Source organism: Centruroides vittatus, unplaced genomic scaffold (genome assembly GCF_030686945.1).
Source record: "Centruroides vittatus isolate TY-2023 unplaced genomic scaffold, ASM3068694v2 scaffold_2802, whole genome shotgun sequence".
NCBI classification, from domain to species: domain Eukaryota; kingdom Metazoa; phylum Arthropoda; class Arachnida; order Scorpiones; family Buthidae; genus Centruroides; species Centruroides vittatus.
Window position 1 is genome coordinate 998,661 of NW_027122693.1, and position 26,971 is coordinate 1,025,631.

The 26,971-nt window shown below is 32.2% G+C and overlaps 1 long non-coding RNA gene across 2 annotated transcripts; it reads right to left on the reverse strand.

Moving 5' to 3' along the window:
* Positions 1 to 4,581: 4,581 nt before the first annotated feature.
* Positions 4,582 to 26,137, reverse strand: LOC136987843 (uncharacterized). 2 transcript variants are annotated; one of them, XR_010882685.1, is made up of 3 exons: positions 26,040 to 26,118; positions 25,240 to 25,360; positions 4,582 to 4,627 (listed from the first exon to the last, which is right to left on the reverse strand). It is a non-coding gene; the product is annotated as an uncharacterized lncRNA (long non-coding RNA). The 2 variants fall into 2 exon arrangements; XR_010882686.1 differs by lacking the exon at positions 25,240 to 25,360 and having other exon boundaries at positions 26,040 to 26,137.
* Positions 26,138 to 26,971: the final 834 nt, after the last annotated feature.

Below are 26,971 nucleotides of genomic sequence, written 5' to 3' on the forward strand. Positions count from 1 at the left end.
CTTTTCAGTCACGCTCTTTCAATTCTTGTTAGATACCACCTGATAGCCAGTTTGTGATTAATCACTAATAAATCAGATTCTAGACAAGATTTCTCTACAGCAATCCAGAAAATTCCGAAAAAAAAAAATAAATTGTAGATACGAATCTGTACTTTTTGAACAGTATAATATCTAATTATACCTGTAATGAATTGTCATTTTCTTAACTATAACTGTTATCAATTTAATACCCATTCATTAAAGGGATATTTTTGTAGAATTTTATAAAATATTCTATAATAATCTTGTAAAAGTAGCAATTAAAATAGAAGTTTAGAAAAAATGGTGAAAGTTACTGGGGCAATATAGTATAAAACCTGCCCAAACGGCAGGATGGAGCGATTTTCTATGTTAAAAAGAACCCATTTAAAAACTGAAACCTTCTAAATCGGAAAAAAACAAAATATTCTGTGCCCTGCGATTCCGGTTTACGCAGGTTTTACTTTATTTAGTTAGCATTGACATTCAGACACTCGAACATACTCATAGTTTTTAATAAAATTTATATATATACAATGCCAAAGATTAAAATGGCTACTGTAATTTTTTGAATATACTTAATCTACTGTATAAATGTACAGGATATCCGATATATTCTCCTTATAATGTTTTGTAGCTGTATTATATACTATTACAGAGGCTGGTGAAAGACACACTAAACGTTGTGTTTTGAAACCGTGAGTTATTGATTTTACGCCTGTCAATCAAATTTCACGGAAGTGACGAAGGAAATTTTCGGTGTGTTTATTCTGTAACCAGAGCGATTAATGGAAAATTTATATTCTACACCATCGTATTATCTTTCCTTGTGGAAAATAAGACGATAATGTAAAATAGAAATTTCCCTACACTCTTTTCTCTTCATGAAAGTCCCTCATAATAGAAATTACAAGTAAGTCACAAATAAAAAAATAAAATTCTATTTTTACAGGCGATCAGCCCCAAAAAATCAATTACCAAAGCTGAAGTTTAAGACATGTTTTGGACTTTTCTCTGTCCAAGTCTAAGCTTTTGACGTGGCAAACAATAGTCAATCACTATCATAGAGGATATTTAAGTTAGACCTCTAAAATAGGTCCATAATGTTTTTCGTGTAATCAAATTGTCGAGGGTAACGAAACTAATGCCTACCGTGGCAAATAAACCATGTTAATTAAAGGAATTATGACATGAAAATGGTGTAAGCAAATTTCTTAAACAATGAATTAAATCAACTTAAACCTTTGAAGCTAATGAACTTTACAGTAACTTCATTAACAGCGATCATCTAACTGAATTGATGGTATACATTCTATTACAAAGTTCGGTTAAATTGTTTACGTGGGCGACCAGCCTCCCGAGAGGACTTTAGGTGTTACAAACGTGAAGAAAACCCAGAAAACTCCACGTGACCAGCACCAACCGCCATTGTTCAGCGGTTCTATCCATTCGATCACTGGTGGACTTTAACAAAAAATATGGCGATTTACAAATATGTATCGTTGTTGCATTAATGTAACAAGAAGAAAAATTTAACTGTCTTTAAAAATTTTAATGAGAATTTACATAATAATTTATAACATAACTTGATATAGATACATTGCAAAATACTCATCACACCTATAAGACACTTTCACAGAAAAATCTGTAGAAAGTAAAACAGGTCTTTTGTTCACTCGAAAGCCACAACAATTGCATACATATATAATTTTTATGCTATTTTTATACAGAAAAATCGTGTAACAAGTCCTTAAAACAAATAAGACCGCATTTATTTAACACTTGGAAATACCTGACCGGATAATCGAGGTTAAATTAGTCACTGGTTACTTAATCATAATAGGCAAGTACACAGGTATTAAACACTGTGAATGCTTTTAATTTGTGATATCTTACATAAAATTATTCTAAATGATGTCGATTTATTATTTTTTTTTCAAAGACAGGATTGAATATAAGAAACGAAATTAATGTTTATATTTTTAAACTAAACAAAACAACATTTAAAAAGCTGGCATTCTTTGTTTTCATCCCTAATAATAGCTGCAATTACCTTTAAGTCTTCAGATTGGTTCGAGAGATACTAAGGGAGATGGAACAATATCTCCCAAAGCGGAACCTTAATTAAGTGGAAACCTGCCAAAACGGAAAATATTCTTCGGAGTGCAGTGATTTTCCGTGTTTAAAAAAAAAAACCTGTTCAAAACGGAGAAAATATTCGGTGCCGTACGAGTCCGGTTTACACAGGTTTCACTGTATATTCTATGTAGTAGTACACGACATAACATTTCGTTCAGTGACTTCCCTGATTGATTTTCATTCACACAAATGAGGAGGATAGAGAATTGATTTAAATGAGAAGATTAAAGGGAGGAGGAGGAAGAGGAGGAGGGAATTCTAAAGTAAAATTCTGCAGCAGAAAATTTTATTTATTTTAAAACGTGACGGCCGTGTCACGTCATCATATTTCCTTTTCTGCTGAGGGGCATTTTAATCGCTCCCAAAATTTGTTTTATCGATCAAACGAGCTATTTTGAAATTGGAATTCCGACTGAAACACTGTTTACTTTACGTGAAAGAATAAAAATTAGGAAAAATAGACGAGAGAGAACAAGAGCCTAATTATATCATGATGCCATTCGTCTTAGTTTAATTCCAATTAAAGGAACAATTGTCTTCCTTTGCTCTTATTCTATTCACATGACTATTTTAATCGGGAATAACGACTATTCGATCGATGTATATACGTTATCATTATACTTGTATGAACGAAATGTATGTAGAGGCGAATTTAGCTGCCAGCTGAAGTTTATCGCTCTCGTAGAAAGCGGGAGAAGAAGTACAAACTGTTAATTTACATCCCGAGGATATCTGATACACTTTGATTTTATCGCTCTTGTGTGCCACTCTTGTTTAGTAAGTACAAGTTTTCTCTCGTTTCTTTTGTCTAAACGTTGCCAGCCAATTATTTTACTTCCAACTCTACGTTGTTAAGAGTTTAAAAAATTGCTAACAAGTGAGAAATATTCGCTAAACACTACTTAGACTCGAAATAACAGATGTCAAAATAGATATGGCTGATCGTATATGCCTTAATTTAGTAAAAGGAAATGAGAGAAATCGTTCTTTTTCCTGACGAATTCGTTAGTAAAAATTCCGAAAATTCGAGCTGACATCCTAGAAAACTCGGGCTGATATCATAGAAAACTAGGATTGATATCATGGAAAACCAAGACTGATATCATGGAAAACTAGGATTGATATCATACAAAACCAAAGCTGATATCATACAAAACTCTGGTTGATATCATAGAAAACTAAGGCTGATATCATAGAAAACTCGAGCTGGCATCATATAAAATTCGCGCTTACATCGTAGAAAACTCGAGCTGGTTGTACGCTTGTTTCTTGTTTACAACAAGCATACAATGATGTCATCTCGAGTTTTCGTGGCATGTACTGTACAGCAGTAACATTGACCCTGCAATACATAAAGTACAGTACACTGGCTGGTGCACCACAAAGAAAACTTTACGTCCTTCATTTATGTTATTTTTCACATTCAAGGTATCAAAAACAAAAAAAAAACTTTCATATAACCTAGAGACCTGTATAATTTAATTTTAAATACATTAAAACAATTAAAGATTAAAAAAAAAAAAGAAACATTACTATGACACACCCCAACCTTCTCACTTCAAGTCTGGTGTTATTGATAAAAGTAAGGACTGGTGACTTCCGCAGGAATTTCAAAAATGACGTAATGTAACTGAATAAAATTCTTCGAATAATTAATAATTACTTTAAAACTTGAAAAGTTAATTTGCAACTTGTACTGTACAAATTTGATTTTTATTAAATTCACGTGGCTTAATTCTCTGCCTACTTTTAATTGAATCACTTGATTCATTTGTTATCTATCACACTAAACTTTTATATAATTACTACACGGCAATTAAATTTATATATTCTGTATAATAATAATAAATTTTAATTAATTTAAGCTACATTTATATTTTTCTTCAGTTAAATTACACGGTAAAACCTGTCTAATACGGAAACCTGATTAAATGGATAAAATTCTTCGAAATGGAGCGATTTTCTATGTTAGGAAAGAAACCTCTTCAAAAAGGAAAATATATTCGGTAGCGTACGATTCCGGTTTACACAGGTTTTCCTGTAAAAATTTAAATCAGGGTTTTCCACTCTTTTCTCGATGAACCCTTTCCAAAACTAGTTTTACTGTATTATTTTAATTATATTTTTAATACAGTAAAACCTGTGTAAACCGGAAGAGCACGGTACCGAAGATTTTTCCAGTTTGGTAGGTTTCCGTTTTGAACAGGTTTTTTTAAAATATAGAAACATATAACATCGCTTCGTCAGGAAAAACTTTTTTCCGTTTTATTCAGGTTCCGTTTTGGACAGGTTTTACTGTATAACAACATAAATCCCCCACATAAATCGACTGACCTCTGGAAGGGGGTCACTAAAGGTCAGCCTTGGTTTAAACTAAACAATTACCAAAATTAAATAAAGGATGTTTACATACAAATAGTATAACTCACCCTAGGAACAGGTCGTTTAACTTTATTTTAATGGCATTTTTCTGTAAATAATAGAAAAAGTATTTGAGAAAATCATATATATTAGTAATAAATTTTAATTTAAGTTTGTTAATATATACATTTTTATATGTTAACTCGAAAATCTGAGTGTAAAATAAGCTTAAATTAACAGAACAGAAAAATCCAAGTTGAGTAACTTTTCCGGCAAAAGAGGGTTAAAGTTGTGTGTGGCTCCATCTATTATAAGATTCTGTTAAAACACTTGTTATAACAAATAAAATCTTAATTAAGTCCGACCCCACTCGAGACATTCCTTGACCTTTAACCACCAAAATTTAATTCTCCCTAATACACAAACCTACATAAAAACCCTCCTTTTGTTCTTAACGTTTCAAATCCCAGTCCAGAAATGTAAATGTAAAAATCTGGCTTACACAGGTTTTCTATTATACATTAAACCCGTGTAAGCCGGAATGGCACGAATATTATTCCGCACTGGCAGGCTTCCGTCTCGAACAGGTTTTCTTTTTAACGCTGTACAGAAGAATTTTTTCTGGCTTAGACAGGTTTTACTGTACATAACAGAGGGGAGAAAGTAAAAATGATTAGCCATTAGTAACAATTGAAAGCGAGGGATTAAGATAATAAAGTAGACATAATACCTTTTCTGTTTATCGATTGGGTAACAAGAGAAAGCGCATCGTTAAATATAATTTTATTTGCATTTCGCGGAGAAACAAAATACCCAGAAAGTAAAATAAAAATCTAAAAAAAATAAACAAAAAGAAAGTGGAATAATGATCACAAACCGGGAATTGAAAGAAATGGAAGAGAAAGTCGTAAACGTGGAATGGCAGACTCAGATGATTGATGATGATGATGATGATTGTGATGGACGATCCGCCCTACGCTTGCACGAAGTTTAGCTTCCGGTTTGAGCAATTGTTTCTCGAATTTTCAACTAATTTCCCCCCTCCAATTTTATACGAAATATTCTTCTTATTTAAAAACAAAAATTCTGATCGCTTGAGAAGATTATCTTTGAGGAAATTTACGAAGAAACTTGTCAAATTTTGTACGTTAAGAGTGAAATAAAGAAGGGAGATGATGACGGTGGGTAATTATAAGTGCTTTTAATTATCATTAAGGTTTTAAAATCGGATATAATTGGCAATTTATCTCGAGAGTTTTTTTGTGGGTTTGTTGTAGATTCGACGCTTCGATGGCGTAGAAAAGTGTAAATGATGGCAACGTTGTTGCTGGACTTTCCCGGCATTCTTTGTTTTCATCACTAATAATTGCTTCCATTACCTTTGTAAGTCTTCGGATTGTTTCGCAATATATGACTCCACTCCTTTTAATATCTTTGTAAGTCTTCGGATTGGTTAGGGAGATATTAAGGGAGTGGAGCCATATCTCCCGAACCAATTCTGCGATTTTCCTGAAAATTTCTAGAGAGGTTCCCTCCTCATAAACAAAACAACCTGCAAAATTTCATAAATTTTCGACAAAAGGCACGCGAGTTATTAAGCTTTGAAGTGAGGGAATAAAATCGTGACCCTCATACAGACTACATCCATACAATTCATATTTAAAAAAAAGTTGGGGGATTTTTCTGTATATGCATATACAGAAAAATCCCCCAACTTCTTTTTTATATTTCTGGACGTTAAGGACCCCCGAGTTAAAAAATATAAAAAATTTTTCGACCCATCGCCATGCTTTCCCTGTGTTATATCACAGGCGGAAAAGTAAAATGAAAATGCTTATAATAAAAAGAAAAATTTTCCCCCCAAAATATTTTTTCAGTGGCAATTAAATATTAAAGAATATTCTATTGTCAAGCTTTCCTCGTAAAATTTAAATATTTAGATACTTGAAATTTTAAATTAAGAAAGATTTCTAGAGAAAGAAATGGCGGTTAATAAAAACTAGAAGAGAAAAACTGAAGCAAGACACAATCAGAGAAATCCACAAATAAAAAGTTATATATATATATATAACTTTTTATTTTTCTTATTTAAATTAAGGAAATTAAATATTTTAATTTTCATAAAAGATTAAACGTTTCCTTTTACAAATCGTGAGTGTAAATCAGCCATTTTAATAAAACATTTCTGTGTTAATTAGGGTGAGTTTTGATGTGTTCGTGACACTTCCAGTTGTATTTTAACTCGGAACAGAAGAAAAAGTAACCCCCATTATATCACAATGCTGAAGATAAGTGTAGCCAGAAGAATTATATTCAGGTTTTATGCCATTCTGTTTGAAAATTTCGCTTGCGTAAGTAATTAAAACACCAAATTGATCTGTTCTAATCACACTAGAAGCTAATACAATGCCGCTTCAACGTTAAATGATGTGCAAAAAAAACCGGGCTTTTTTAAAGCGTTATTCAGCACAGGACAGTACAGAAGATTCAGTTTATCGTTTAATAAATGAAAATTTAGTAACATTACGAAAGGACAAAGTTCGTGACCTTTCAGTATCGCGACCTACACGTTGGAAAACACCATTATTAACAACGCGATTGGATACTAAGTATTAATATCAATACCTCGATTTAATACCACGTTTATTGGCTTCAGAATATGGTACTAAATCGAGTGCGGTGCTAAACCGAAGTATACATTGAACAATAAGAACCGTTCGTAGTAACGAATTCTCCACTTGGCTTAGTATCATTTGCAATGCAAAATCGTGCATTCAGTAATTTACAGATACCGAAGGGTCTTCTGTTCAATATTTATGGGCGCGATCCATTTAGGAGTTGGCGGTTTATGCGGGTGGAGACGGGTACTGCGCAGTATATATAAAAATATATAAGGGTTGGTGTATACGAGGTAGTATATGTATATACAGGGTGAGGATATACGAGGGGTGGTAGGGGTGAGGTAAACGTGGTGACGGTTTATGGGAATTGATTGCACAGTATCGTATTTCAGTTACGAACTACTGTTTTATTGGATGTTTGCGTACGAAATAAAATAAATTTTATAATTGAGAATGGTTCAATAAAGCAATAAAAGTGATAAGATCGAATAATTTTATCTGATTTTAATACAAGATAACTTACGAGATGCATCGCAATCTGGAGATTTACTATATCGATAAGGCATCTTTATAAAATTTTCGAAAGATCGATAGAAACCCTTGAAACTGACGTAACTTAATACCTTTCTCCTTACTTCGATAGCATCTATTTTTGATGTATAAATTGTGAAAAATAATTCAATAAATCACACCTCACGTTCCACAGTTAAGGGGTGCGCCATTAATTATACAGGCGATTAAAAAATGTAATTTAATAGTGTAAAATAATACAATAAAAATATTTTATTTTCTTATATCGATTAGTTTATATTTTATTATATAGTTTCTATAATAGATAAATTACAAGTTCAAAGATTGCACGGATCTTAGAATCTAGGTATCACGTCACACCATTTTAGGTAATAGAAAATGGAGTGTTGTAACTTTATCTCGCGATTTCCAAGTCAATTCTAACGATATCAATAAACTATCGATCATATTTTGTACTTAGATTCGAAAATATATAATTACGATATAATTTACTGCAGAAAATTTACTGTTGAAAGCGGATTCTTGGCACTTCTTCTACCATGGATCTCTTTGATAGTCTGGTGAAGTCTATGGATCTCTTCTCGGAATAATCTCCGAAGTGATAAAAGTATACGTGATTTGTATTGGTGGAAAAGTCACAAACACTACTAACGCTACTGTGGCTTGTTGCCTGCATTCGTAATTAAAGAAAATGCTAAAATTTTATTAGAGAATTGGATTGATGGAATGGGGCAACGCAACAAGTGGGCGATCTGCCTGCTGGGAGGACTTTCTACGAAAAACTGACACCTATTTAGGCGTTAGACACGTGAAGAAAACATGGGAACATCCACACAGCCGGCCTGCGAATCCACGACCACTGTACACAGGTTTAATCCACTCGGTAACTGACGGCCATTTTGACTAGAGTTTAGTTAAAGTAAAGCATATTTACAATTTTTCTCTCGTCCAAGTTCAGTTATTCTCTAAAATTTATCCATAAAACCCTTGGGTAGGTAACCAGGCGTCCTATTTTTCCCGGACACAAATTACATTTTAATCTTGCTCCGGGTAGAATTTTTAAGAAAGCAATAAAACCCAACATTTTAAGTGTTTATAAGTGTTTTTTTTTCTGGAGGTGGGCATGCAAATAAATTAAAGTTTACAGTAAGTGTCCTACATTTTGAAATAAAGTGTCCTCTTTATTCATGACCATGTTTTCCCCTCTACCATAAGGGTCCGCGGACTCCAAGTTAAAGCTCCCTTTTAAATACAACAACAAAACTCGCCAGAAGAGTAGATTATCTCAGTAAAAAACATGGAATTTTGTCGGAAAGATCTGAAGAAAACGAATAAAATACCTTCCAGAATGAATAAATCCCAGTTTATTCTGTTATTTTACTAAATTTATTGACGAAATTGTCACGAATCTAACAGAAGGGTAGAGGAATGTATACTTTACCCGTAAAATTAAATTAATCTCAATTGAGTACCATTTAATACGAAGGGATGAAAAGTGAAATTAATAAAAAAGAATTGCCAAATTTCACTTGTAAAAAAGTAATAAGATTTTTCTTTCATGTTATCTACTTAAGAAGTGCCGATCAGTTAAAATAATAGGATAATGTATCATTAAATTTCATTTAATCGTGTCGTTTAAAGTCATGAGAAATTCTCCTCTAGGCAAGGTTATACTTGAGAATATTCTCTTTACATTTAATATATATACATACATACATACATATACACTACTAAAACTCAGTATTAAATTTAAAAAAACAGACTTCATTCAACCCTATTTTATATAGAATCAACAATATACGATTGAACCTGCAATAACGGACAATAATTTTATCTTCCTGTCAGTGACCGTCGTTCAGAGGTTTGACTGTATATTGAGCTGCAAATCTTAGGTATTGTATAAACCTGTGTAAACGACGGGTTTCCGTTTTGAACAGGTTTTTTTGACTGTACTGTAAGTATAAACAAATATATTGAGATTTGCAACACCAAAATTATCATCATTAGGATACAAATGTAGGGTCAGTTAACTGTTGTAAATACTGAATTGCCGCCTTTCTCACATACTTTACAAAACCGACAGTGTAAACAGGTAAACAAAGCACTTTTAACAGACTTTTGAGCTATTGTTGACGTACGATAACGTATTTAAGTATCAACATCACGTTTTCTAAATGTATTTTAGTAAATTTAAATTATATTTTTAATAAATTCAGCTTAAAACGCGATTGTAGTCGTGCGCCTTGATTGCCTCTCTCCTCTCTTCCAATAATCCCTTTTTAATTTGAACATGTTAATAGGATCATCCAAAAAAAAAGGGATATGAAATGATAAAAACACAATTAGTTTCGGCTATAATTAAACGTCAGGAAACGGAACTTTCTAATAAATATGCAAAGATGTCTCTTGATGCTCCTAGAACAGAAGGATGCTCTTTATAAAAAGATTCTGCTAGAGCATAAGAATGTTCTTTATAAACAGATGCTCCTTAACATGTCTTTTGGTACTCCTAGAGCATAAAGATGCTGTTCTAGAGACATGTTAAGGGTGAATATTTTTATAAAGACTGACCAAGAGAAGTGTTAAGGAACTCTAATAATAAAATTACATTAAAACGTCAAGATTTTTCGCAGCGATCAATACAAACATGCAATCAATATTTAAAAAAAAAAAACCCAGGCTGGATCCGATTCAGGATTCCTCACTCGGTGAAGAAAGAAGACAATTGTTTTATATTATCACCTGATTTTAAGTAAACAAACGATTTCAAGAAATAATTTCAATGGTTTGAACAGGTGTATTTACTCATTTTACCGTTGTTCAATATTGTATTGAATAGAAAAACAAATAGTGGTAATGAATGGAGAATTTTCTAACAGAGAAAGTCACCGTTGATTCTTGAAAATTACGTCCTTATTCATTTACTAGAAGAGTCGGGAGAAGAACAATTCGAAAGAGGAAACACAACCTGAGACACCGGGAAAGTGAATATATCACGAAAATCCAGTGTTAGCGTAACATTGACGTCACAAAACGAAATTATTATGTATTGTTTTTCCATAAAGCAGTTTACCTTCAATTCTGATAATGATCATTATGTTATTTGTGCGGCAAAACTTTGAAAACAAAGGACAGATTGCGTGTTAATTCTATGACATGGAGAAGACTTCAACATGTTAATCTATGGCAGTTAACATTTACAGGAAATTCGAAAAGAAAAATATATCTTTTACAGATTATATCCGGCTAAAAATGGCTACAGAAAAATTAATGTTATTAATAATTATTCGTTAAAGAAATTCGAAAGTTACTACACGTTCACGCCCTTAAAACCATAATCAACAGTAGAAAACGAGTAGGAAGGACATGATTCACGAATGAAATTAATGTTTTCTAAGGATTTTTATATTTAGAGGTGTGCTAGACACTCTTACAGATGTCAGGAAGAGTCACGTGAGAGAAGGCCTCATTTGCAGGGGCCTCAAACACATTACAAATGATTCATTCTATTGTATTTCTTGTATTTAAAGAATAAAACAAGAAAGTCTTGTGGGCGGGAATCTATTGAAACCATGATTGCTCACATAAGGAGGACTTTCTAGTCGTATTTAGGTATTAGAAACGTAAAGAAAACCCAGAAAATTCCGCTGGCTAGCGCTTTGGTGAGGCACGAACCCACGTCCAGTGTTCGGTGGTTCTTATTCACTCGGCAAATGGTGGACTTTAGCCATTTGTGAGAGGACCTCACAATTATAGGGACCTCAGAAATTATTGTTCATTCTGTTACATTTTCTGTATTATTTTATTTCTTGTATTAAAAATATATTATAATTTTTAATGTTTTTTTTTCACTTGAATATACTGTGGAAGATAAAAACCACTAAACGCTGGTTGTTAATCGTGAGTTCGCGCCTCGCCAACCGGCTGTCACGTGGAGTTTTCCGGGTTTTCTTCACGTTTGTAACATTTAAATAGGGGCAAATTTTCCTTAAAAAGTTCTCCCAGGAGGTATCCTCCCCTAAACAAATAAAACTAAACCTCTGAGAAAAGCAAATTCTTACCTTTGCGTCACAAGAAACATAAATTAATTCACCAAAGAGTTGAGTAACTTTCCAGGCAAAAAAAGTTCAAATTGCGTGTGGCGCCATCTGTTATAAAATTTTATTTAAAATCTTTTTATATTATTAATTACTATAATACGGCAGAAAGCTTAATTTTGAAGGTAGAGATTAGTTGTAAAAACTTGTAAATGCTAATAACGAGTAAAATCTCCATTAAAGCGCGACCCCACTCCAGATATGGCACACGATCCCCTCTATTTCCCCAACCCCTCGACCTTTAACCACGAAAATTTAGTAGCATCAATACCCCTAATACACAAACCTCCCTGCAAAATTTCAGAAATTTTCGACAAAAGGCACAGGAGTTATTAAGCTTGAAATTGTGTGAACAAAATCGTGCCCTCCCACACGTTCTTAAATAAATTTCACGTCCATTGTTTTAGCAGTGGACATGAAATTTATTTAAGGACGTAAATCTGCCAACAGCATATCATTATGAAGATTTGAAAGTAAATTATATACTTATTTATTCGAATTTTTCTAAATGCAATTTAAAGATATTCGCCAGAATGCAACCTGGCGAAGATATCAATCTGAGCTTTTTGAATTAGCGAAAGTAGCATGCCGATTTCGTTAATCTTTCCGCTCTTTTGAACACTAATTAGACTCGGTTCCCAAGAGGGGAACACAAGTCTCAGGTCTTTCTACCAGTTAACTATTGACATAGCATTCATTCAACTGAAAATGCATCGCTTTAAACAGTTCCTTATTCAGATTTCCAGTATATAATTCCTGATATTCACTTTCATTTGGAGATGAAATGGTAATATTAAAGGAAGCAAAGTTCAATAAAAGGAAAAGGGAAGTAAACACAGCTTAAAAATACAGTAATTATTACATCGAGGTGTATTTTTTTTCAAACTAGAGCAATATTTGTAGCTTAAAAAATTCAATTTGGACTATACTCGAAGGGGATGAAGTCAGGGATATTAAATTACAATTTAGTTTATTTTCTTAGAGAATAGGAGTTGTAATTGTTTGTTTGTTTGTATAAGGCAAGGCGACACGTGAGAGGACTTTCTATAGGAATTGGCCCCTATTTAGGTGATTTATAAACGTGAAGAAAATCCATAAAACACCACTTGGCCGAGTGCGAACCCGCGACTTGTTTAGTGGATAAACCACTAAACAAGTCGTTGGTTTCACACCAGTGTTTAGTGGTTTCATCCACACGGTCACTGGTGGGCGTATTGTAATTTGTTTCGTGAAATTTATTTAAATAAATAAGAAAATTTTCACTTGAAGCATAATGCCGTCGACTTTAAACGTGAGAATCCCTCATCTTGCAGAAATGTCAAGCCGCTGATCTTAATGAAGGTCAATGGCATAATTAAAATATAATTTGTTTTCTTGTTTGTTGTAATTTGTTTCGTAAACTTTATTGAAATAAACAAGAAAATACTTCACTTGAATTACAATACCATCAATACAAACATGAGAATCCCTCTTCTTGCATAAACTTCATGCCATTGATCTTCACGGAGATCAATGGCATGACGGTATTATTACAAATAAAACAGAATATTTGACTAGTATAATTATGAAATATACCATAAAAACTAACATTCTGATATGGTATATCTATAAATAGACATGGAATTCTTTCATCATTACATCATTATTTTCTAGTTACGATGTAATGATGAAAGAATCCAAATATCTTGAAGCATTACATTGTAGTTCGTGAGAAACAAAAACAAATAATTATTATATAGAAATAACGTGATAAATATTTATATATATATTCATAGTAAAAATATCAATCTATTCCAGTTATTAATTAGAAGAAAGGTGCAGTTTACGTTCCACTGAAAGCTAACACCTTAAAAAACCAGTTTGACCCTATGCAATAATAAATAACAAAATAACGATACATATAAAGATATGAGGCCCTAAACTGCAGTTTGGGGTCCTCTGTCAGCGCCCTTCTAAACAAGGATTTTAGGGAAAAATCTCAATTTTTAAAAGAGACTTTTTGGGGGGTAAAATTGAATGATAATTACAGGTAAATTTCGAATTCAAGAGGGCACCTACTTCAAGTAGGGCGGCAATGTACACCTGAATTTGAAGTAATGCTGGATATTTACCATTTTAATTAATATGCCCACCAGTTAGAAAGTTCAGAAATGAATTTTCTTAAGAGAATATAAAGCAGAAAGGAAAACAAAATTTTTTTTAGCCATTAAATAACAGAAATTTTTATTTAATATACATTTTATCTAACTTTTTTTTTCTTCTTCTTCCCCTAACCTAATTTGATGTTTTACGGGCCTATATATTTTATTCACGAATCCACGTGACAATATAATGGCTATTTTATACTGAATGAGAAATGCTGGCAAAAGCAGAAAGTCACGCCAGAAAAACTGTATCAGATAACGTCATATCCGGCGGAATATGATCGTTTCGCCAATCGCGTTCAAAATTCCACCGGATATGACGCAATGTCGTTTGAATCAATTTTAAAATTTACTAAATTATTCGCTGCAATTTTATACGATTACTTTCGCTTTTAACGTGTTTGTGCTCTTTGAGATTATTTTTTAGGCGTGTAAAAAAATAATAAAATTATTAAGTTTCTTAATTCAGCACTTATACTAGAACCACTTTTGCTGACGTTTATCTTTACGACTAACATCTAGAACCATTTTAGCATGGATTTAGCTTAAGGACTCGCATCTAGAACCATTTTATCACGGATTTAGCTTCAGGACTCGCATCTAGAACCATTTTAGCAAGGATTTAGCTTCAGGACTCGCATCTAGAACCATTTTAGCAAGGATTTAGCTTCAGGACTCGCATCTAAAACCATTTTAGCAAGGATTTAGCTTCAGGACTCGCATCTAGAACCATTTTAGCAAGGATTTAGCTTCAGGACTCGCATCTAGAACCATTTTAGCAAGGATTTAGCTTCAGGACTCGCATCTAGAACCATTTTAGCAAGGATTTAGCTTCAGGACTCGCATCTAGAACCATTTTAGCAAGGATTTAGCTTCAGGACTCGCATCTAGAACCATTTTAGCAAGGATTTAGCTTCAGGACTCGCATCTAGAACCATTTTAGCAAGGATTTAGCTTCAGGACTCGCATCTAGAACCATTTTAGCAAGGATTTAGCTTCAGGACTCGCATCTAGAACCATTTTAGCAAGGATTTAGCTTCAGGACTCGCATCTAGAACCATTTTAGCAAGGATTTAGCTTCAGGACTCGCATCTAGAACCATTTTAGCAAGGATTTAGCTTCAGGACTCGCATCTAGAACCATTTTAGCAAGGATTTAGCTTCAGGACTCGCATCTAGAACCATTTTAGCAAGGATTTAGCTTCAGGACTCGCATCTAGAACCATTTTAGCAAGGATTTAGCTTCAGGACTCGCATCTAGAACCATTTTAGCAAGGATTTAGCTTCAGGACTCGCATCTAGAACCATTTTAGCAAGGATTTAGCTTCAGGACTCGCATCTAGAACCATTTTAGCAAGGATTTAGCTTCAGGACTCGCATCTAGAACCATTTTAGCAAGGATTTAGCTTCAGGACTCGCATCTAGAACCATTTTAGCAAGGATTTAGCTTCAGGACTCGCATCTAGAACCATTTTAGCAAGGATTTAGCTTCAGGACTCGCATCTAGAACCATTTTAGCAAGGATTTAGCTTCAGGACTCGCATCTAGAACCATTTTAGCAAGGATTTAGCTTCAGGACTCGCATCTAGAACCATTTTAGCAAGGATTTAGCTTCAGGACTCGCATCTAGAACCATTTTAGCAAGGATTTAGCTTCAGGACTCGCATCTAAAACCATTTTAGCAAGGATTTAGCTTCAGGACTCGCATCTAGAACCATTTTAGCAAGGATTTAGCTTCAGGACTCGCATCTAGAACCATTTTAGCAAGGATTTAGCTTCAGGACTCGCATCTAGAACCATTTTAGCAAGGATTTAGCTTCAGGACTCGCATCTAGAACCATTTTAGCAAGGATTTAGCTTCAGGACTCGCATCTAGAACCATTTTAGCAAGGATTTAGCTTCAGGACTCGCATCTAGAACCATTTTAGCAAGGATTTAGCTTCAGGACTCGCATCTAGAACCATTTTAGCAAGGATTTAGCTTCAGGACTCGCATCTAGAACCATTTTAGCAAGGATTTAGCTTCAGGACTCGCATCTAGAACCATTTTAGCAAGGATTTAGCTTCAGGACTCGCATCTAGAACCATTTTAGCAAGGATTTAGCTTCAGGACTCGCATCTAGAACCATTTTAGCAAGGATTTAGCTTCAGGACTCGCATCTAGAACCATTTTAGCAAGGATTTAGCTTCAGGACTCGCATCTAGAACCATTTTAGCAAGGATTTAGCTTCAGGACTCGCATCTAGAACCATTTTAGCAAGGATTTAGCTTGAGGACTCGCATCTAGAACCATTTTAGCAAGGATTTAGCTTCAGGACTCGCATCTAGAACCATTTTAGCAAGGATTTAGCTTCAGGACTCGCATCTAGAACCATTTTAGCAAGGATTTAGCTTCAGGACTCGCATCTAGAACCATTTTAGCAAGGATTTAGCTTCAGGACTCGCATCTAGAACCATTTTAGCAAGGATTTAGCTTCAGGACTCGCATCTAGAACCATTTTAGCAAGGATTTAGCTTCAGGACTCGCATCTAGAACCATTTTAGCAAGGATTTAGCTTCAGGACTCGCATCTAAAACCATTTTAGCAAGGATTTAGCTTCAGGACTCGCATCTAGAACCATTTTAGCAAAGATTTAGCTTCAGGACTCGCATCTAGAACCATTTTAGCAAGGATTTAGCTTCAGGACTCGCATCTAGAACCATTTTAGCACGGATTTAGCTTCAGGACTCGCATCTAGAACAAGTTTAGCAGAGATTTATCTTACTGATAAATTAAATCTATTCTAAAATGGCACATATAATTTATAATTTTTGAAAATAACTTTGTTATTTTTTAAATTAAATATTTATAAAAGTTTTATTTAATAAATTCTCTTCTGTACTCAAATTTTCGAATTTTAATTTTACCTGTCAATTTTCCAACAGCAACTTTTCCTCCATTTTCTTTTGATGCCTTTATCTTATAATCAACTTTTTATTTTATTAATTAAATTTTTTGCTAAGAAAACATTCCATATTCAATATATAAATTTTAAAAAAATCTAAATTGAATTATTTAAAAAATAATAAAGCATATATTGATTTTTCTTTTCCTTTTACTTACTTAAACAATAAAAACTCGTTGTTAAGTTCATTAAAATTTTTGAAATATTTTAAGCATTTTACGAACTGACATTGTAGTTACTAAATTTATAAAGCTTTATTATTTTATATATAAAAATTATTTTGCTATTAATTATAAATAAAAATCACAAAGAATTTCTCATAATTCCTTTTAATTTATTTTTGCTTTACCCCCTTTTGGAAACTCTATTATGACTAAATTTAAAAGAAATTTCTAATAAAATTAACAAAATCATTTCAGAAAATGTTTTAATTATGATTTTTAGATTTATTTATTTATAAAACATTTTTAAAAAAGCTTGTTAACAGAGTTTTATATCTACTTTTCCATATTATAATTTTAGCATTTTCCATTTAATGTATTGAAATTTGCATTTTCTGTTTATAAAAATGAATTTAAATACTTTCAATTAAAATTAACATCAGTAAATTAACTATAATACATACTATCCAATGGTCAACATCTCACCATTCACAATATATATATGTATATGTATTTGAAGTTATGTATTGTATGCGGGACTTAAGAGAGATAAACTGGATCTAGTCATAAATTTGGAACCTCATCCCTCTTAAAAACCAATAAAAATATATGAATGAAACCAATAAAACAGACTTTTCACCACTTATCAAAAGAAATTTTAATTTATATTACTTTGGTGTCATGTCTTTTACATAAGACATTAAATTTTGGTGCCTCTGTGTCAGGAGTCCAGTCCAAATACTTCGATTGGCCTACTCCATCTCAGAGAGATGACATAAGATACAAAGAATTGATGTCTAGGGCTCGAGCCAAATGGTCCCGCCGACCTCTATATCTGGGCCCAATTGAATGAGATTTATATAAAGAATTAAATATGTAAAAACTAAGTAACGTGGAATAATTTTCTTATTTGATTTTATGTTAGTTATGATTAAAATGCTGTTTGAATTTTCAATATATAAATTTTTATAAAGCTAAATCTATAGCTAGGATTTAGCTTATTCATGGTATTTTGTAACAGTAAATTATATTATAATATACTTGTCTTATCTTGTAACAGATAAAAGTACTTAAAATTTTTATGTTACTTCTAAATAAATATAATTCTAATTAAGCCACATTAATATGAATTCTCTGTTTTCTATCAAACACTTCATTTTTCATGATAGAATTCATTAAATCTGACAGTAGCCATTTTCATTCCATTACATCTTATAAATATTGTATTTCTAATCTGGTAATGATATTGAATTCAAAAATAAAAATATTTATGTTGCTGTTTTGGTAGATTAAATGTGATTTTATTCAAAAATCCTGTAATTTTATTTTGAACAAAATTAATATATGGTAATTAACCTAAGTAATGTCAATAACGACAACACAATATCTCCTTATGCCAACAAAATTAAACATTAATAAGTCATATTGTGATATTATTAACAATGTTTATAACTCTTCCACATGAATAATATAATAATTTATAAAATCTTAAATTAAATTACTATATTTAAACTTCTAACTATTGATATACATTCAACATTAAGCAAATTCATCCATTTTTAAAATAAACTTTACTATTAAAAACTGGTATAAACTCAAAAATGTATGCTTACATATGATATTTTGGTTATTTGAATTTATTTTAAAACATTTGAATTAACTAAACTTTCAAAATTAGAAGCATAATTTCTCAAGAAAAGAAAGATGTGAGCTGAAGAGAACCGAATGTATGTCTAATTTATTTCTTAATCACTTGAATCGACCAGTCCAGATGTAAATTAGAAAGGAACACAGCTATATAAGTAAGAGGTTTGATCAATAATTAACGGGAATCTAAACAAACAAATTTATTATACAGTGAAATTAGTCTTTCTTTAAATTTTCGGTTTCTTTTTTAGAATAATTAACTCAAAAATTAAGAAAATATTTTTTAATTGTCAAAATAACATAGGGGCAAAGGTTACTGAAGGTAATATAAAGAAACCCTTAATAAAAACATCACAGATATGTTTTAATTAGTAACAGGAGAGAGTCAACTATAAACTCTTATAAAAAATGGATGGAGATAGCATTAATTGACTAATGGCCTAATTACATAAAGTATCAGTATGCAATCTATGTAATCACATAAAATCAGGGTCGTCGAGAGGAGTGAACTAGAGATTTTTCCCCGGGCCTGGTGAAAATTTAGGAATCAAAAGCGGTTCCTCTCCCTGTAATGTTACATTTACTAACAAAAAATACAACCATTAAAACTGTTTTGTATTAATAATAAAGATGCATTATATTATTCTATGTATTTCATTTGTTCGAAAACTTGGCAAAAGGGACCCGCTTCACCCGTATAAGCTCCCAACAGCACTGTGTAAAATATCGATACACAGATTTGTACACTTTATCAGCATAAAGTACTAAGATCTGTAAACTTTACTAGATAACACAAGCAGGTCCTTTATTTGTATAGAGAACATAAACATGTAAACTTCTTCAACAAGATGTACACTTAATACTTTATACCCAAAGTCAAGACTTTTTGGGATTCAGATAGTAATCTACATGCCCTGTACCCATAACAAATTCAATAATTAACATTCCCAGCCTTATGGGAAGATGAGTGATTAATAAATGACCATCATATAAAATAAGTTCATTTTCATAAGTAATGCCATTACCATAAAGAGTTTTAGCAACTTTTGTGGTTCATTTTAAAATATTTCATTTGTCCCTATGGCACATTTTATAGTTCTTTTAATGAAGTTCTATATTACTTTATAAAAAAACAGAAGTTATATTCAAAAATGAGTCAGGGGTGAGCTGTGTGTTCTATGTACCATATCATATAGCATGTCTAATATTTTATTGGAATACAGTTAGTCACTTCTAAATTACTTGTTTTACATTTTCATGGCCTATTTTTATGTGCATCGTTAATCCAGCAACCCACCTTCGGCCCTTTCACGACCCACCGGCGGGTGGAGAACCAAAGGTTGAGTAACACCGGTCCGGTTCATTTATTTTTCCACCTCTAAGTTCAATAACATGCGCCATTTTCTGTTAATTTATTTAATAAAACTTAGCTTTCGGCACGGCGCAACGCCAGATCTACAGTTTGATATACGATTTGAGGTACAATCCGTGTGTACGGGAGGACGGAACGAATAAAGCAAGTGTCTCGAGCAGAGAGACACAGAGAAACTAGAAATGATTTATCTGTTACATTGAATCAAATTAGGAGCGATATAATGGACGAGCAACAGTAAAGCAACGATAACGATCATAAATCTAAAGATACTTCTTTTTATATGTTATTAAACGCATTTTATAGACTTATCGTGTATAAGTGCTTAAAATCAGCGCTCTGAATACAACTTGATATTATCGTTAAGTTACTACAGTATATTGTTGGCATGTAGGCAAAAGAGCCTTGAGCCAAATGTGAATCACACGTGGCGTGGCACCGTGCTTGGGTTACCTAATTACAATATTCTACTAAACTGTAATATTCATATTTTGTGCGATGAAACACAAAAAAAAAACAGATAAACGAATGACAAAAACAAATAACCAGTACTTCTAGTAATTAATAAACGTAATTGACGAAATAACAACGCGATAGTCGCGGCCATTCGCGTCGCGTTGAGGAGCGCAACGTATTGCACTTTTTCTTCCTAAACGAAACGATTTTAGAAATTTTAATTCGAATTAATTATACAAAATCGTAGAAAAATCCGCTAGGAATTCTCATCCGAGCGAGTTTTTGAAAGAGGAGATCGGTTCAAAGGGCAGAAAAGTTAACTATATCAGTATGAGTGCGGAATAATTAGCCAAAAATGGCGCCATTTTTTTCCAATCTTGGAAATTTAATGAGGCTCTAAGAAGATCCTCACGATCTTATCTAAGTCCATAAAGAACGTGAAGGTCAATTCAGTTTTATGCGATTGGCAATTTTTCTTCAGAAATCAACCATCCATCGACTGTAACGCATTGTTTTGACTTTCACCTCCCCCCACCAGACAAAATTTTATACAATAAACGACGTCGATCAGCCTTTTCTTCAAACCAGACTTTTTAATGAATCATCGTTTAATGGCATCCATTCCTTACAATTTTCTCCACGTTAAAATTAATGATGCAAATGCAAATTACGTGGTGTAATGGATCCGGCACAATTCTAAATACAGTACCATTTTTACACACAAGAAATTATTAAAGATTTCGATAGGCTGAACCCGCTGGGTATCGCGCGTAACTGACGTTAAAACGGGGGTTGGGTACATTGTCCTCGACCGATAATTTATCATCTGTTTCACGATTGGTTTGGGAACGGGCGAGAATTGGTCGGGTCACGTGACGTGTAGGACAACCTTGAGATTTATAATCGTTTGTCACCACGAGGGTTACGACGAGGCGGTGTCCGAGGGATACAAGATAACACAGCAAAACGGGAAGCAGCGAGAGAAACTAGTTCGAACCGCACTTAATTACAGGATGCGGATTTTCCTCACGTTCCTTTGTACAGGGAAATTGCTTTCCGTCTGAATTCAGCAATCAAAAGGCTCGGCCAGGCGAGATATTCTAGGAAAATCCAAAACAAAAGATGTCTTTCGCGTGCAACTTCGTCCCACGATATCCTTCAAAATACGAATCGCTGCCACTAACCAGAGATTCTTTTTAGTATATTAAACCCTGGTTTACATACCTTAACTAGAGAAACTATCCCTCATCGATTTCTCGTGTAAAAAAAGAAATTGCACCATAGGAAAAAAAAGTAAAACGCTAGGCAAATTACAGAAAATTTCACAATTTTTTATTTATTTATTTTATTTTAAATCTTTTCCAGTTAAAGGATTAATGTAGTTTCAATTTAGTAGAATGGCAGCCATTTTTATACGAGTATTGAAATAATGAATTGAAAAATAGAAAGCATCAGGAAGTTAAACGAACGAAGAGTGGTACGAAACTAGGTCTAGGACATGTAAAGGGGTGTAGGTAGGTGGGCCACACAAATACTATCCAAGTAGGCCAAAACTATCCTACATCCTCGAATCACACTTTGTTTTTTTTTTTTTTTAATCATATTAAACTATATAGTTTCTTCCCCCCTGAATCAGTGGGCAAATTAACTAAACTTGCGCATAAAACTAATGATTCATCGGACAATTATCGTTAAAACAATAATTACTAACACGAGAATTTAAAAAACAATAATAATAATAATAATAAATGACGAAGAATTGAGCCAAGAAAGCAATAAAAATACATTTTTTTGAAGGATAATTAAATACAGTCGTTCGATATCTCGACTTGTTATTGTCGATAAAACGTTATTCTCGATAGTGTTTATTTACTTAACAGTAATTTGTTTAACGTTTCGACAGTTTACCTGGTACTGATTACCATTAAAATCAATACTTTCGTTTTTTTTTCTTTTTTATTGATAAATAACGCCATATAAAACAATGAAATTCACTATAAAAATTCTCTAATTCATCATGCAACGTACAGGGGTCTTCAGGGGATTTTTATATAAAGCCATTAGCATGCAGATAATTTTAAAGAAATTTTCTATATTTTTATATAAAAAATAAGTTTGAAATTATAAATATATATATAGACGAACTTATGTATATAATGTAAAATAAATAAAACTGTAAGAATTATTCAACAATAGGCTACATATACCCTATTGTAGTCTCGATATATCCAACTCTCAAAGCCGGAAAAGATTTGTTGCATAACGCAAATAGTAAGAACTAACGAAATTGCTCCTATACCAAGTCAAAAATAACGCCTCGATATAGAGCTACCCGCATAAAGCGCTAGCGAAGACGTGTGAACGGATCTACTCCATAAATGTTAGTGTTGTAACCGAATCGTACGTAATTACTGTATATAATTCTTGTCGTATTTAGTGCCAGAAAACGGTGGCGCTAAATCGAAGTATGGCGGAATTAATGTAATTTAAAAGTTATTTTTAATTATTTTTATGGAAGAATTATTAATAATTTAGCTCGTTAATGACATTACCAAGCTACAGGACTGAAGGAAAATGTGCGAATGTAATTAATGAGATAATTATTATGTCATTATTTTAAAGTACAAGTCTTAAAACTTATCCAGTAGATTATTACAGTTTAGCAAATAATGATAAATGTAATTATTGATACGTGTTTATTGAGTTTATTCAATAATTTGTTTAAGTTTAAACGCTACACACCACTCCGTGTGTTGATAATCGATGATTTAATTGATTTCTTTATCAAATGATTAATGATAATTTAATTTTCGCCAATGTATAAGGCTTATAAAATCCAGAAAATCGACTCCAATTATCGAGATTCATTCACAGTTCAATATTTAAATATTAAAACTACTAATTAGCTATGTGATTAATTAAATTATTAATGATGTAATTAAATTCGTTCGTCATACATCAATATTCATAATGAATGAATATCTGTTTCAATTTTATTTACGAATGGAATTAATCTACGATATTTTTATTAATTAAATTACTTAAAAAGTGTGTAATTTTCATGGTAAATTTACTACATAAAAATTGTTTCGTCATTGAAAAACTTGCCGATGTATCACTCCTGAAGTAGCTTAGTAGAGCTTCATCACTGAAAGGCCCACTAATGCCCAAGTGGATAAACCACTAAACACTAGGGTCGTGGGTTCTCACGGAGTTATCCTCGTTTTCTTCACCTAAATAGGGACCAGTTCTCTACAGAAAGTCCTCTGGAATGGTACCCTCTTGGCAGTTGCCCTATTCCATCATCACTGAGAGTTTCTATCAATGCATCACCCCAGTGCATCACCATTAGAAGAGGATAAAGTTAAACAGTCAGAACGAAATTAATAAAGTCGTGAACTTTATACATTCAAGACTGATGGGCCCCTGCACCATACATACGAGTATTGTCTTGCAAGAACAAGCTTATTATCATTGTAATATGAAGATAGAAGAAAACAACTTCCCTTTTTCTTTGTTAGAACTGTTTTTCTTTTTCCTTGAGTAAGGTTTAATTGTAAAAGGGCCCATAGCGAGCCCTATGCAAGCTGCGTAATGATTAATCATGCCCCGTATCAGGTGATTCTGCTTAGAAAATTTGATCTATTTTCGGATAAATTTTTAAACACAGCACGACTCAGGAATCACATTACGGACGGAAAAAGTATACATTAAATCCTGTGTATATTAATAAATAATTCCTTATGGAAATCAATTTTATCTAATTGATTTCTGTGCAGACATTTATCGAAAACAATATTTTATAGAACTTAATTGCAAAGTATTAATGAATTTCTAGCAAATTAAGTTTAATCATAACTCATTTTAAAGTATATTAATTAAAAATATGCTTACTTAAAAATAGAAAATACACAAATCTAAACAATTCACCATCGGGTGTGTGTTAAGCTCTGTGAAAGTTATATTAATTAATCACCGCTGTATGCAAAAAATATGGTTCTGAACTATAAACAATGCAAGCATACATAATGACACATGAACAAACAGCTATAAATAGATTTTTCATATGTGAAACCATACATAACATACATTCCATAGTTAATATAGGCTATATCATTAATATAAATAAATATAATTACATTAATGATTAATTAATTATATATAAAGAGTGGTTAATATATAAACTAATAATAAACTACTGTGTACTTAATTTACATTAAAAATATTCAAATTTAAGACGAAAAAAATAAATTTAAGCGATGATTCATCGTAATTTTCCATAATCAATGCGAATATATATTATCTTAAATTATATATATAACACAGTGGAAACCAAAGTCCCACGTATAAAATTCTTATAAAGAATGGAATAAATGTGATTTATATAAATAGTTTTCGACTTTTACTTATAAAGAGGGGAAAAAAAACAATCGAAATATATTAATAATATTGGTTTCTAGGCTGTACGTTTGCTTTCATCGATGACCTGCACTTGACAAACCTGTAAGACAATACGACATTCTGACATTTTGAAAGCTGCAATTATAAACTCGAGCGTAAAACTGTGCTACAAACACGCAGCAGAATTATGCACCTTCTATACAACATAATTGCTTGTGTTTCTAACATTAAAAAGGCCCGTACCAGCTTGCAACGAATAGAATTACGATTGATTTTAAAGTATATATATATATATATATATAAGAAACAAATAATTTATAAATTTAATACATTAAAAAACTTACTTACCACAGAATAAACTGTAAATACTTTATAATTAAAGCAATTTTTATATATTTCTCAACACTTGCTCGCACTAGCGATCACGAAATATTCGCAAAGCTCGCTTCTAGTTTCTAACTTCCTTGAGCTACATACACGAACATACAAGAATTTTTTTGGGGGGGGGAAAGAACATAAAAATATGCCGTGTATTAAATTATACAAGAGATTAAAGTATTGGCTTACCCAAAAAAACGCCCGGGAGGATGGTAAATATGGGTAGAACACAAGAAAAAAATTTTCGATCTAGTCATATAAGCAGCAATATTCGATTATTGTAGATATAGGCATTTTACAATGCGTAAGTACGCGACAGGCGCGACAATCAGCGACCTGTTGCCAAAGGACACACAACAGCAGAAGCAACCTTCCACAGCGACGCCATTTATAGCGTATTCATCCCCGCCTGGTGGTTCCTCAGCAAAGTTAAGCAGCATTTATCCACAGATAAGTATAACAGCGCGCGACACAACAATACGTAAAAGGACTTGCAACAGAAACACGAGAAGAGAAAAAGCAAACAATGGACAGCAACAATACCACATGAGATATACCAAAAGGAATCACATATATATGACACATATATATATAAATATAGGAAAAGCTCAGTTGCCAACTCACCGATTTTCTTAAAGGCAATGAACTAGGCAGCAGGTGTCACATCACTTATATGACTCCATTTTTGAGCGTTTTTATCGGAGCGGTAATGGCGGGTATAAAATTAATATGAATTTATAATGGAAGTATTTAATGAAATTGACACTTACCGACATTTAAAACTGATGGCATTCGTACGCTTCTAGTATTCCATCTGCCAACTCTTTACTCCTCCGCCAGATTGTGAGGCGGTCTGTTTGGCTGCTTAGTAAAAGGCGATGGGTGGAGAAACGGACGACGGATGAAATGATGTGCGAAAAACTAATAGAAAAATCGATCTTTCTTGTCACTTTAACTACTTTCTATTCGCTGTAGTTATTTTATCATTTATAATGCGTCGTGCAATGAATTTAACTTAAAATATTGGCGCAAAAGATACCGTGATGGCCGCCGATAATCGAAATACATCTGTATAATTTTTTTTTTTTTTGTTTTAAATGTAAACCTTTTAAAAAATAATTTAAAATTCGAATTTACATTTATTTATTATTTTATTAATTTAAAAATATAAATACGTGTGTATTTAAACGATTTTTTAAAATTATTATTAAAACGTGCGACCCTTCTAGAAGCGGTTTAAAATGAATTTAAAATAAGTTTTAAATGTTAAAATTTCATTTTTTATATATAAAGTATGTTTACTTATTAATTTACTCATTTAAAAATGTAAATTTGTGGGTATTTTGGTTGGCATGTGCATAATTATTGAATTGTATCTATAAATTGTTTTCTTATTTTAAAATATACAATTAAATTTTTATAAAAATAATTAATTTTTTTTAAATTAAAAAAATAATTCCTAAAATATTTATATTTAATTAAAATAATTTTAAATCTTTTTTCAATTAATTCTTTCTTTTTTTTAAAGTAGAAACTATTAAGTTTTAAAACAGTTTAAAATGTTATAAAATATAAAAATTAAACCCATAAATAAATAAGTAAATAAATGTACTTTAATAAAAATAAATAAATAATTTATTTTTTAATTAAAACAGTTTAAAATTTAAGTATAATTTTTATTTAAATGATACTTGATTTAATT